Here is a 13,589-nt window from a genome sequence, read left to right on the forward strand (position 1 = left end):
GAAAAAAAATATACAATATAAAAGTCAACAAGCCAAAAGCTGTCTATTTGAAAGCTCAGTATAATCAATAAATCCCTATCAAGACCAATGAAGAAAAACAAGAGAGAAAAGTTACCAATATCAGGACTCAAAATGAGACATCACTATACATCCTACAAGCATGAAAAGGGTAATAAGAGGATATTATGAACCAGTTCATATCAATACATTTGAACATTTTGATGAAGTGGAAAAATTATTTGAAAAATAAAACTTACCACAACTGACCCAAGAAGAAATAGAAAATCTGAATAGTCCTATATCTATCAAAGAAATTTAACCCACAATTTAAAACTTTAACCACAAAAATCCAGGCCCAGATGTTTTTTTAAAAATTAATTTATTTAATTTATTTATTTTTGGGTGCATTGGGTCTTCGCTGCTTCACGCGGGTTTTCTCTAGTTGTGGCGGGGGGGCTATTCTTTGTTGCGGTGCGTGGGCTTCTCATTGCAGTGGCTTTTCTTGTTGCAGAGCACGGGCTCTAGGCGCGCAGGCTTCAGTAGTTGTGGCACACGAGCTCAGTAGTTGTGGCTCGCGGGCTCTAGAGCACAGGCTCAGCAGTTGTGGTACACGGGCTTAGTTGTTCCACGGCATGTGGGATCTTCCTGGACCAGGGCTCAAACCCATGTCCCCTGCACTGGCAGGCGGATTCTCAACCACTGTACCATCAGGGAAGCCCCGGCCCAGATGGTCTTACTGGTGAAATCTTCCAGACAATTAAGGGAGGAGTACCAATCTCAGAAAAACTCTTTTGAAATAGAGAAAACAGGGCACACTTTTGTGGTGGTTTTGTACTGTGTCAACTGGGCTAAGGTGGACCCATCTTTCTTAGACTCCCTCTTCCCTGTATGGTACTAGGTTAGAGTTGGCTGAAAGAGCAAATTGCATGAAAATATAAAGGAAGAATTGAAGCCTGCTCATTGTTCGACCCACACAGATGTGCCAGCGGGTTCCAGCTTGCTCTCACTCTCCCCTTCAGTGTAGAGAAAGAGAGGTGAAAAAGTACAGGGACCTTGTTTCCCCCAAACTCTGCTCATCTCCTCTCAACTTTCTGCCCTGCTGACCAACAGTGACCCTAGGCCCACGACCAGATGCCTTCCACAGACTTCCTCACCAGCTGTCCTTCGTGATACCACTCTAGCAGCTGGATATACAACTTCCCAGATTTTCCTGAAAGCTCTGACTTGTCCACCTGCAGTACTGCTTCCAGAAGGCTGACTGGTATTTTCCACTGATCCCCTAACTCCCCTTTCTGGACCTTCTCGACACTGCCTCAACTGCATAAGATCTTATTCCTCTAATCAATCTCTCTTCCATAAAACTTATTCTGTTTTTCAACTTCAAAATATTTCTGCTTCAAAAATGTTAATGTCGCACAGCACAAGGAAAAGATGAGGAATGGATGCAGATTAAAGAGGGTTAAAGAGGGCTTCCCTGGTGGCGCAGTGGTTAAGAATCTGCCTGCCAATGCAGGGGACACGGGTTCGAGCCCTGGTCCGGGAAGATCCCACATGCCGTGGAGCAACTAAACCTGTGCGCCACAACTACTGAGCCTGCTCTCTAGAGCCCGCGAGCCACAATTACTGAGCCCGAGTGCCACAACTACTGAAGCCCGCGCACCTAGAGCCTGTGCTCCGCAGCAAGAGAAGCCACCACAATGAGAAGCCTGTGCACCACAACGAAGAGTAGCCCCTGCTCGCTGCAACTAGAGAAGGCCCCCGTGCAGCAACGAAGACCCAACGCAGCCAAAAATATATATAAATAAATATTAAAAAAAAAAAAACTGGCTCAACGTTTTTGAAAAGTACAGTAGACCCCTCAAAATTTCTTTCTAGCCTTTCCATACGTTCACCAAATTCTAGACAGGTCCATCCACTTCTTCATTTTACTAAAAAACTGTATTAAACTTAATTTAGCTGAAGGTAGTATTCTGGTAAGTGAAACACAATTTCCTTCCATGATACCCTTTCCAACCGTGGGAATAATGCTTTTGAGGCAGGCAAGATATAGTGTACTAAGCCAACCTGTGTATAACTTACTTCTCCCTCTAGGCTGTAGTCGCCCTGGACAGTTGCGAAGTCTTCCAGGGCTTAGGCTGCGCTCCCCTCGTCCACGTTCAGCTCCTAGCACAGGGCCTGCAGCTCCTGCCAGGGTCGCGGCGACCATTATCGCCCCTTCGGCGCGCGGGGACGCTCCTCGTTCATCCTCCTTCTTGGGCGCGCTACCCACAACCACCCGCGCCAAAGCTCAAAATCAGGGCCGCTTTATGATGTCTCTTCGATGGTCTGCATCCGCGTTTCTCCGCAAAAAAGTCCGTTTATTCTCCAGGGCTCGAGCCGTCCTTCTCCGGAAATGTGATAAGAAGAAGCGTATCATCTTTTCTTAAGTAATTTCTAAATCTGCTTAAGACGTTTTATTTATAAATTTAATTTTATTGCTCCTGGATTTTCCCCAGCATTTTTAAAAGACATTTTTATTTTATTATTTTTATTTTTAAATTTTTTGCCTGTGTCGGGTCCTAGTTGTGGCATGTAGGATCTTGGCTGAGGTATGCGGGATATTTCCGTTGCAGCACGAGGGGCTCTTCGTTGTGGCGTGCGGGCTTCTCTCTAGTTGCTGGGCGCAGGCTCCAGGGCTAGTAGTTTTTAGCACGCGGGCTCAATTGCCCCACGGTATGTGGGATCCTAGTTCCCCGACCAGGGACCGAACCGGCGTCCCCTGTATCGGAAGGCGGATTTTTTACCGCTGGACCACCAGGGAAGTCCCTCTCCCAGCATTTTATTACGAAAAACTTCAAATATACAGGAAAGTTGAAAGAGGTGTACATGTGTCTACCGCTTAGATTCTACTAACATTTTACCATACTTGTCTAACCATATTTCTACTCACTCTATCTGTCTAACTTTTAAATGCATTTCAAAGTAAGTTGCTGATATCAGTGCACTTTTCCTAAATAATTCAGCCTGCATTTCATTAACTACAGTTCAATATTTGTTAGTGGTTTTTTGTTTGGTGTTGGTTTTGGCTTTTTTTGCTGCTTTTAATTTTCAGTATTAAATTAAAAATAAGAAAGATTCTTCCACTCCCAAGATGGAAAGAAATTCATTCATGGATTCTTCTAGTTGTTGTGTTTCTATTTTTACAGAGGGATTTAGGGAGTTCTGATTCATCTGCAGTTTATGCCGGTACATGGTGTGAGGACTGAATCCAATTTTATACATATATGTATACACAGACACACACACACACACTCACACACAGGGAGTCTCTATTTTAAAAATATTTTAATTGAGATTTTTAAATTGAGATTTAATTCACATACCACAAAATTAACCCTTTCAATGTGTACAATTTAGTGGGTTTTAGTATTTCACAAAGTTGTGCTGCCATCATCGCTACAGTCTAAATATGTACGTATCTATGTATGTATATATCTGTTTGCTTGTTTTTCTCCAAATGTCTATGTAGTCTCAGCGCCACATATTAAAAACTCCATCTTTCTGCCAGAGATTGGAGATGCTGTAGTTGTTAGTAAATTTCTGGGTGTTCGGTGGTCCAATTACGTTCCATTGGTCTGCTTGTCCATCTGTCTCGATGTGTGGGAAGCCTTTGCCAACTACAGCCCTGGCCTAGGATTCTGGAGGGGGCGGGGGTGGGGGTGGGGAACGACGGACACGTGGCCACGCCTCTTCAAGGCCTTCAGTCAAGTTCTGTGACGAAGAAACCGTGCCCTGTTCCAGCTCACCAACAGAGATAAAAGCTTTAATCCTCAGCGACTGAGAAGAAACCAACTGGGCAGGAAGATGGTCAGCAGGAAACCCTGGGAAGGAGAGGTACCAAGGATCAAGACACCCCCCCATTCTTGAGTCCCCCATCTCCTCTCCTGGCTCCCCAGCCCGGGGCGGGGGCCCGCCCCTTCTCTGGACGTCTCCCCCTTTCTGAGGGCTAGTGGACCCGGGCCAGGGACTGTCGCATCCAGCTCTCTGCCTAGGATTGCCCCAGGAAAGCACCTGCACAGCGTGGCGGAGGCACTCAGGGGTTTGGGAGGCGAGGCCAAGTGTGTCCAACGCCTGCCAAGCGAAGTCCTCGGGACTCACCACGAACAGCCTGCTTTTCAAGGGACTTGTTTCAACCAAAAAGGGGCTTACTGTTTGCAGGCAGGAAGGGGGTCAAGAAAAAGAACTCCCCTCCCCCTAAGCCTAAGCTCCCAGGCCCCCTCCGAGAATCCCCGAGTCCCACTCCTCTTGCCGACCACGCCCCAGACACGCCCCGGCCACGCCTCCTAGGCCACGCCCCCTCGAGAACCCACCGCTTCCGATCGTGGCTCCAAGGTAGCTCATCTTATTCTTTTTTTTTTTTTTAAGGTCCTTCCTTCCTTCCTTCCTCCTCTTCCCTCCTTCCGTTCTATTTTATTGAAGTATAGTTGATTTACATCCACTGAAGCTCTTCCGAGTCTGAGTCTCGGTCCTCTCTCAGACGCACCCCCCGACCCCATCCCCACCCCGCCCCTGCTCCTAAGACCTTCAGCTGTCTCTAAGCTCCTCCCCCCTCAGAGCCCTCCCCTTCTGATCTGTGGGTCTGGGTACCGTGGAGACTGCATACACCGCTGCAAATGGATAGGGGCTCCTGTCAGTTACTGAAGATATGTTGATGAGGATACCTTTGCCCCTGGAGGAGGAAGCATCATTTGGAAGGTAGTCATTGCCAGGGAACAGAGGGTCCCGGTGATTTCCCCACCTCCACCCCTTAGGCGCTGTCCTAATTTGAGAAAGATCAGAGAGACGGGGAAGAACTGGAAATGTGGATGGGACAGCTGGGGAATGGAAAAAGCCCGGAGGTTGGATGGGGGAAGATCCCGAGTGAAAGACAAAGAGACTGCGGCTTACCTGGTGACCATTTGGGGCAGGACGATCCTAGTCATCTGCAGGAGGAATGGAGAGGACCCTGTCTTTCCCTTTCCACTGCTTTCACCTGCCCCGACTCCTGCCCCCTCCTCAAGTTCACTCCTATCCCCCTACCTTCCCTCAGGGAGTATTCCTCTAGCACTTCCTCTATGCCAGGCCCAGTTCTGGGGGACGCTGGGGATCACCGTGAGTGGTCAGAGCTCGCTGACCTTGGACCCAGTCCCTCCCAGCCCCGACTCATCTGGACCGCAGACATCATGTTGCAGTTTATAACATCCAAGAATTTCTGGGGGAAGAAAATGCAACCAATCAGTTCTTCCCTTCACCAGCCCTGCCACAACTCTGATATTTTCTAGTTTACTTTTCTTTTAATATGGAACACTTTTTTTTTTGGCGGTACGCGGGCCCTCTCACTGTTGTGGCCTCTCCCGTTGCGGAGCACAGGCTCCGGACGCGCAGGCTCAGTGGCCATGGCTCACGGGCCCCGCCACTCCGCGGCATGTGGGATCCTCCTGGACCGGGGCACGAACCAGCGTCCCCTGCATCGGCCGGCGGACTCTCAACCACTGCACCACCAGGGAAGCCCCTGGAACACATTTTTAAAACGTAGCTTCTACTAGGATTTAAAATGCACATAAACTTTGACACATCAACTCCACTCTGGAAATTTATTCCTTTCTAAGATACTCACACATGTGGGAACTGCACATGTCCAAAGATATTCATCGCAACACAATTTGTAGTCACATATACTAGGAAACATCCTGAATGCCCATCAATACTGGGATGACTAAATAAACACAGGGTAGCCAATGGATGGATCACTGCGCACCAGGTTAAAAGAATGGGTCAGCTAATTATTCTTATTAGAATAATCCCCAAGATACATGCCTACCTGTGAAAGGTAAAGTGCAGAACAATAGGCTGCCGCCATCTGGATAAAAGATCCATATACATACTTCCCTACGCACAGAGAAAAACAACTACCACATTTTAAATTGGGGGTCACTTTGGGGGGATAGGATTGGAGGGAGAAGGGAAATTTTCACTTTCATTTCATAAACTTCTCTCTTTGGATTTTTTGATCAGTAAAGATTTTTATAAATGTATACCATACACGTACCAAAGTGCATAAATCTTTAGTGTAAAAAATGAACACAAATCTTTAGCCTCTACCCACATAAAGAAAGTATTGACAGTTTCCCAGATTCTTCATCTCCTGCAGTCATTATGCTTGCCTCTTCCCCAGTTAACCACTGTCTGACCTCTAACACACTCTAGAAGAGTTTTGTTCAGTTCTGAACTTCATTTAAGTGGAATCGTTGAGTATGTATCCTTTTATCTCTGGCTTTGTCCGCTAAACACTATGTTTATAAGATTCTTCCGTGTTATGTGTAGCAGAAGTTCATTCATGTTCACTGCTATAATTTTGCATCGTATGAAGGCGGCATGCTTTATTTCTCTAATCAACCCACTCCCGGGCATATATCCAGAGAAAACCATAATTCGAAGAGATACATGCACCCCAATGTTCACAGCAGCACTCTTCACAATAGCCAAGACATGGAAACAGCTTAAATGTCCATTGACAGAGGAATGGATAAAGAAGATGTGGTACATGTATACAGTGGAATACCACTCAACCATAAAAAAGAATGAAATAATGCCATTTGCAGCAACATGGATGGACCTAGAGATTATCATACTAAGTGAAATAAGTCAGACAGAGAAAAATAAATATCATATGATATCCCTTATATATGGAATCTAAAAAGATGATACAAATGAAGTCATTTATGAACCAGAAACAGACTTGCAGACTTTGAAAACAAGCTTATGGTTACCAAAAGGGAAAGGAAGGGGGGAAGGCTAAATTAAGAGGCTGGGATTAACATATACACATTGCTACATATAAAATAGATAAACAACAAGGTCCTACTGTACAGCACAGGGAACTCTACTAAATATTCTGTAATAGCCTAAATGGGAAAATACTCTGAAAAAGAATGAATATATGTATATGTATAGCCGAACCACTTTGCTGTACACCTGAAACTAACACAGCATTGTAAATCAACTACACCCCAGTATAAAATAAAAATTAAATTAAAAAACGTTTAAATTCCAAAAAATAAAAGGAAGAATTCCAGTTGTTCCACATCCCCAACAACACTTGGCACTGACAATATTTTTAGCGTTAACCATTTTAGTGGCTGTGTAGTTGTAGCTCACTCTGGTTTTAATTTGCAGTACCCTAATAAGAATGAGGTTTATTTCTTAAAAGTTCAGGGCAGGGCTTCCCTGGTGGTGCAGTGGTGAAGAATCCACCTGCCAATGCAGGGGACATGGATTGGAGCCCTGGTCTGGTAAGATCCCGTGGAGCAACTAAGCCCGTGCGCCACAACTACTGAGCCTGCGCTCTAGAGCCCGTGAGCCACAACCGCTGAAGCCTGTGCGCCTAGACCCTGTGCTCTGCAACAAGAGAAGCCACCGCAATGAGAAGCCCGCACACTGCAACGAAGAGTAGCCCCTGCTCACGGCAACTAGAGAAAGCCTGCGCGCAGCAATGAAAACCCAATGCAGCCAGCAATAAATAAATAAAATAAACAAATTAATTTTATTAAAAAAGGCTAAAAAAAAAAGTTCAATGCAGCAAGAAGATATAACAATTATAAAGATATACAGACCTAACAACAGAGCCCCAAAATATGTGAAGCAAAACACCATATACAAAAAATTCTAAATGGATCAAAGTCCTAAACGTAAGAGCTAAAATCACAAAACTCTTGAAAGAAAACAGAGGAAAAGCTTTATGACGTTGGGTTCGGCAATGATTTCTCGGATGATACTAAAAGCACAAGCAGCAAAAGAAAAACAGATAAACTGTACTTCATCAAAATTCAAACCTTTTGCACAATAAAAGATATCGGGCTTCCCTGGTGGCGCAGTGGTTGAGGGTCCGCCTGCCGATGCAGGGGACACGGGTTCGTGCCCCGGTCCGGGAAGATCCCACACGCCGCGGAGCGGCTGGGCCCGTGAGCCATGGCCGCTGAGCCTGCGCGTCCGGAGCCTGTGTTCCACAACGGGAGAGGCCACAGCCGTGAGAGGCTCGCGTACCACACACACACAAAAAAGATACTATCAACAGAGTGGAAAGGCAACTTGTGAACTGGCAGAAAATTTACAAATCATTCATTTGATAAGGGATTAATAACCATAATATATAAAGAGCTTCTACGACTCAAACACCAATGGGTCAAAGAAGAAATCACAGAGGAAACTTAAGAATACTTTGAGACAAATGAAAATTGAAATTAAAACACAACATACCAAATTTACATTTATCTAGATTGGCTAAGAAAAAAAATACTGAAATTACTAAAATCAGAAATGAAAGTGGGACATTACTACTGATGCCACAGAAATAAAAAGGATTATAAGAGAGTACTATGAACAACCATACACCTATAAATTGGATAATCTAGACGAAATAGATAAGTTCCTAGAAACACAAAACCTACTGACTCAATCAGGAAGAAATAGAAAATCTGAATAGACCCGTAACTAGTAAGGAGATTGGACCAATAATCCAAAATTTCCCAAGAAAGAAAATTCCTGGACAGATGACTTTGCTGATGAATTCTACCAAACATTTAAAGAAGAACTAATGCCAATTCTTCTCAAACTCTTCCAAAACATTGAAGAGGAGAGAACACTTCTTAACTTATTCTATGAAGCCAGCATTGCCCTGATACCAAAGTCAAAGACACTACAAGACGGGAAATCTACAGACCAGTATCCCTCATGAACATTGACACAAAAATCCTCAACAAAATGCTAGCAAATTGAATTCAACAGCATATTAAAAGGATTATACACCATGACCAAGTGGAATTTGTTCCTGGAATGCAAGGATGGTTCGATATACAAAACTTGACTAATGTAACACAACACATTAACAGAATAAAGAAAAAAATCACATGATCACCTCCATTGATGCAGAAAAGAATCTGACAAAATTCAACACCTTTCATGATTAAAACATTCAATAAACTAGGAATGGAAGGAAACTATCTCAACATAATAAAGATATGAATAATGCACATAAAATAATACATATAATAACATGAAAAGCCCACAGCTAACATCACACTCAATGGTGAAATACTGAAAGCACTTCCTGTTTTTGCCATTTCTATTCAACACAGTACTGGAAGCTCTAGCCAGAGCAACTAAGCAAGAAAAGAAGTCAAAGGTATTCAAACTGAAAAGGAAGAAGTAAAATTATCTCTGTTTGCAGATGATATGATCTTACATGTAGAAAATCTTAAAGATTCCACAAAAGAAGTGAAAACTAATAAGCAAACTCACAAAGAAGTGGGATACAAAATCAACACCAAAAACTCAGTTGCATTTCTATACATGAACAATGAACAGCCCCAAAGTGAAGTTATGAAAACAATTCCATTTGCAATAGCATCAAAAAGAATAAAAGAATAGATACACTTAGGAATTAACTTAACCAAGGAAGAAAGACATATACTGAAAACTATAAAACATTACTGAAAGATATCAGAGAAGAGATACGAATTGGAAAGACATCCCATATACATGGGTTGGAAGACTTAATATTGCTAAGATGTCAATACTACCCAAAGTGATCTATAGATTCAATGCAATCACTATCAAAATCCTAACAGCATTTTTGCAGAAATAGAAAAACTCAGCCCAAAATTGATATGGAATCTCAAGGGACCCTGAGATTAGCCAGACCAATCTTGCATCATCATTTCCACTTCTGGCTATATGCCCAAAAGAATTAAAAGCAGATATCCAAACAGATATTTGTACATCAACAGTTCATAGCAGCATTATTCAGAGCAGCCAAAAGGTGGAAACAACCCAAGTGTCTATCAACAGATGAAGAGGTAAACAAAATGTAGTATATACATATGATGGAATATTATTCAGCCTTAAAAAGGAAGAAAACTGGGACACATGCTACAACATGGATGAACCCTGAAACTACTATGCTAAATGAAATAAACCAGGCACAAAGGGACAGATATTGTATGATTCCACTTATATGAGGCACCTAGAATAGCCAAATTCATAGAGACGGAAAGTAGAATGGTGGTTTCCAGGACCTGTGGGTAGGAAGGAATGGGGGGTGGGCGTTACTGTTTAATAGGTAAAGAGTTGAAAAAATCCTGGAGATGGCTGGTGGTGACTGTTTCACAGCAATCTGAATGTACATAATACCCCTGAACTGTACACTTCAATATAGTTAAAAATGACAAAATTTAAGTTATGTATATTTGCCATAACTTCAAAATAAAGAAAATAAAAAGAATGAAGTTCTGATACTTGCTAACAACATGGATGAAATTGAAAACATTATGCTAAGTGAAATAAGCCAGACACGAAAGGAAAACTATTCTATGATTTCACTTGTATGAGGTATCTAGAATTAGCAAGTCCACAGAGACAGAAAGGAGAGATAGATGCTACCAGGGGTGGGGAATAGGGAAGAATGTCGGGATACTGCTTAACAGGACCAGAGTTTCTGTTTGGATGATGAAAAAGTTATGGAAACAGATAGTGGTAACAGCTGTACAACACTGTGAATGTATTTAATGCCACTGAGTTATACACTTTAAAATGGTTAAAATGGCAAGTTGTATGTTACAATTCTTGAAAAAAAAATCTGTGCCATTTCCATTATCTTGGTTACATGTGGACCTCATTACATTATCTATTATTTCTCTTGCTTTCAATCACGATTTTTCTTCTAATGTTCCTGGTTGTATTTTGTTGAGTGCTGGATATTTAATATTTAAAAACTCGTATTGCTAATTCGAGTCCCTGGACTACATCGTTTTTCTCTAAAAATGGTTTGGTTTGGTTTTGCTTCTCCCCGGCAGCTAAACTAGGGGGCGCTAAAATATAAGATCAACTTAATCCCGACGGGAATCGAGATCATTTAAAACCTGGCTTCAGTTCCTATGAAACCTACTTTACCCTAACTCCTGGATTATAGTTTTCAGGATCCCAGCCTAAAGCCTGGGATATTTTCCAAAGCTTTGCACTACATTATTTGTTGCAGCTCGCACACTATGTTGAAAGCTCTGCTTTGCCTCTTAAACGCTCATCCACTTTGAAGGGGAATGTTGTTGCTTCAAAGGTCAGATTCCCCCCTCTCGGATTCTTTCTTCTCTCAAATCTTGGTGCGACAATTCCTCATTGCCTGAGTAGTTTGATGCCTTCAAACAGTTATTTTAAAAATATTTTATCCAGCTCTCCTCATCGTTCTCATTTGCAGGGTTAGTCTTAAACCACAACTTCCTCTAACACCAGAGGCAGGATACACAGACTGCCTCTCTTTACATCTTCTAAAATGAGCCTATGCATTACTTTTTTTTTTTTTGCGGTACGCGGGCCTCTCACTGTTGTGGCCTCTCCCGTTGCGGAGCACAGACTCCGGACGCGCAGGCTCAGCGGCCATGGCTCACGGGACCAGCCGCTCCGCGGCATGTGGGATCTTCCCGGACCGGGGCACGAACCCGCGTCCCCTGCATCGGCAGGCGGACTCTTAACCACTGCGCCACCAGGGAAGCCCTATGCATTACTTTTGAAATAATAATATGTGAAATCTAAAAGCCATCCTGATCTCCTATTTTGTCTGTGTCTAATAATAATGGCCCACATTTATGGAGCACACAACTTAGGTCACGTGCATCGTTTTATTCCATTGTCGTATCAGCCCTCTAAGGTCAGCAAAAACATGGATTCCCATTTTATAGATATGAAACTGAGGCACTGACTTTCCCACGTGGCTCATTTCCCCTTAAAGTGAGCAGACTCAACTTGAACAGTTGTCCCCGTTGGGCACCGCAGAAGGGCGCCCCACGGAAGGAGAGACCTCCTTCACGTCCTAGACATCGTAGATTTGTAGCTCTCACAACAACGAACAAAGCTAGTGTGCTGCGCCGGGTTTTCCAACAGAGGGAGCAGTGTGAGGCAGAGGCACCCGCGGACTAGTACTCGGTTTTACTCACTTGGCGAAGTCCTCACAGTCGAGCAGTTTCCTCAAGCCAGGTGCATATTGCTTGCCCACATTGTTTACTGAGTGAGAGGGGACAAATTGTTTGTTTCACTCCAACGGGCCCAGGGAGACGGGGTAGGGGCAAAAGGGAGGGCGACCACAGAGAGTTCCGGGCCAGGGTGAGCACGGGGGGGGGGTTGAGGGCAGCGCTCTTCCCAACAGGCACAGGGACGTACTCAGTACTCCGATCTCCAGGTCCTTCAGTCCTGCCGCAATGGCCTCGTAGATCTCCAAGCCTCCGGTGAAATCCACCTGGATGACTCGTGTGCTTTTGCCATGAAGCCTCTCTGGGAAGGTCAGTGGGAGCCAGGCCCTTAGCTGGAATCTGGTCCGACCTCTGCCCCCGTCCCTGTTCAGCCCCAGCCCCTACATGATGGCCCCAGATGCACAGATAGCTAGCTCCCCGCACGCGCCTCGGCCACCTACCGACCTCGTCCGGGATCACGCCCCAGACCACGCCCCCAGCCACGCCCCCGTCTAGCCCCTGCCCTTGACCCAGAACTTAACCCGCTCCCCTCTTCCCCTCCTCACCTATCGCCTTTGCCTCGTGCTCCAACTTGCTCAGGTCTCGACTGATGAGGACGATGTTCAGACCTCTCCCGGCGAGCTGCAGGGGATGCATTCATTTATTTATTCACGAAAGCCACAAATATTTACTGTGTGCTGACAGGGTGCTACAGTGTTATAGGCGCTGTGGATGCAGAGGTGAACAAAAGAGAAATACGAAAGTCTGCCCTCCTGGAGCGTGCATTCTGGGGAAAGACTATTCCAGACAGACAGAACAGCAAGTGCAGAGGCCCTTGCACAAAGGCTGGCAGCTTCGAGGACGCCATACAGTCCAGTGTGCACTGAATGAAGTGGCCGGTTGTACAGCAGCCCAGATCATGGAGCCTCGAATGCCCCAGTAAAGACTCTGGCTTTTATTCTCAGTGACATAAGAATCCAATAATTTTTATACTTTCCTTCCTTCATGCATTTATTCAAAATGTGTCTATTGAGCCCTTGCTCTTTGCTGGGTGGTGCTGGGGACACAGCATGCCCAAGATAGACCCAGTCTCACTCAGCAGCCAGAGGGTTCTCTCTGAAATACAAACCTGTTCCTGCCTTCCCCTACTCAGAACCTGCCTTGACTCCCCAGTGTCTCTGAGATAAAACTACACTCCTCACCGTGGCCTCAAGTGGCCTGGCTCCAGCCTGAGTCTTCAGCTGTCTCTCCTGCCGGTGGCCCTCTATGGGAATCCAGGCACAGCAGACAGGTCGTCTAGTCCCAAGAGCACCGCCTGAATTTTCCTGCCTCTGGGCCTTTGCACATGTTGCTCCTTTTGCCTTGAATGCCCTTCTGCTTGAAACGAAGTCAGCCAATATTTGTGGAACGGGTGCTCAGCAGCATTTGGCTGCATGTCTGACCCTCTCAACCTGCCTGTCTGAGGGTGACATATTATGTGGGACTGAGCATCCATCAGCTTTGGAGGGGGGCTGGGCACAAACATCTCAACAGCTACAGCGCCTGAGAGGTTGATGCTGTGAAGGGCATTTATTC

General features: G+C 44.7%; 1 long non-coding RNA gene across 1 annotated transcript; it reads right to left on the reverse strand.

Moving 5' to 3' along the window:
• Window positions 1-3,358: 3,358 nt before the first annotated feature.
• Window positions 3,359-5,398, reverse strand: LOC116744166. The gene is made up of 3 exons (XR_004346978.1): window positions 4,627-5,398; window positions 4,051-4,147; window positions 3,359-3,860 (listed from the first exon to the last, which is right to left on the reverse strand). It is a non-coding gene; the product is annotated as an uncharacterized LOC116744166 (long non-coding RNA).
• Between the last annotated feature and the right edge of the window lie 8,191 nt (window positions 5,399-13,589).

Source organism: Phocoena sinus, chromosome 19 (assembly GCF_008692025.1).
Source record: "Phocoena sinus isolate mPhoSin1 chromosome 19, mPhoSin1.pri, whole genome shotgun sequence".
Classification (NCBI taxonomy): Eukaryota; Metazoa; Chordata; class Mammalia; order Artiodactyla; family Phocoenidae; genus Phocoena; species Phocoena sinus.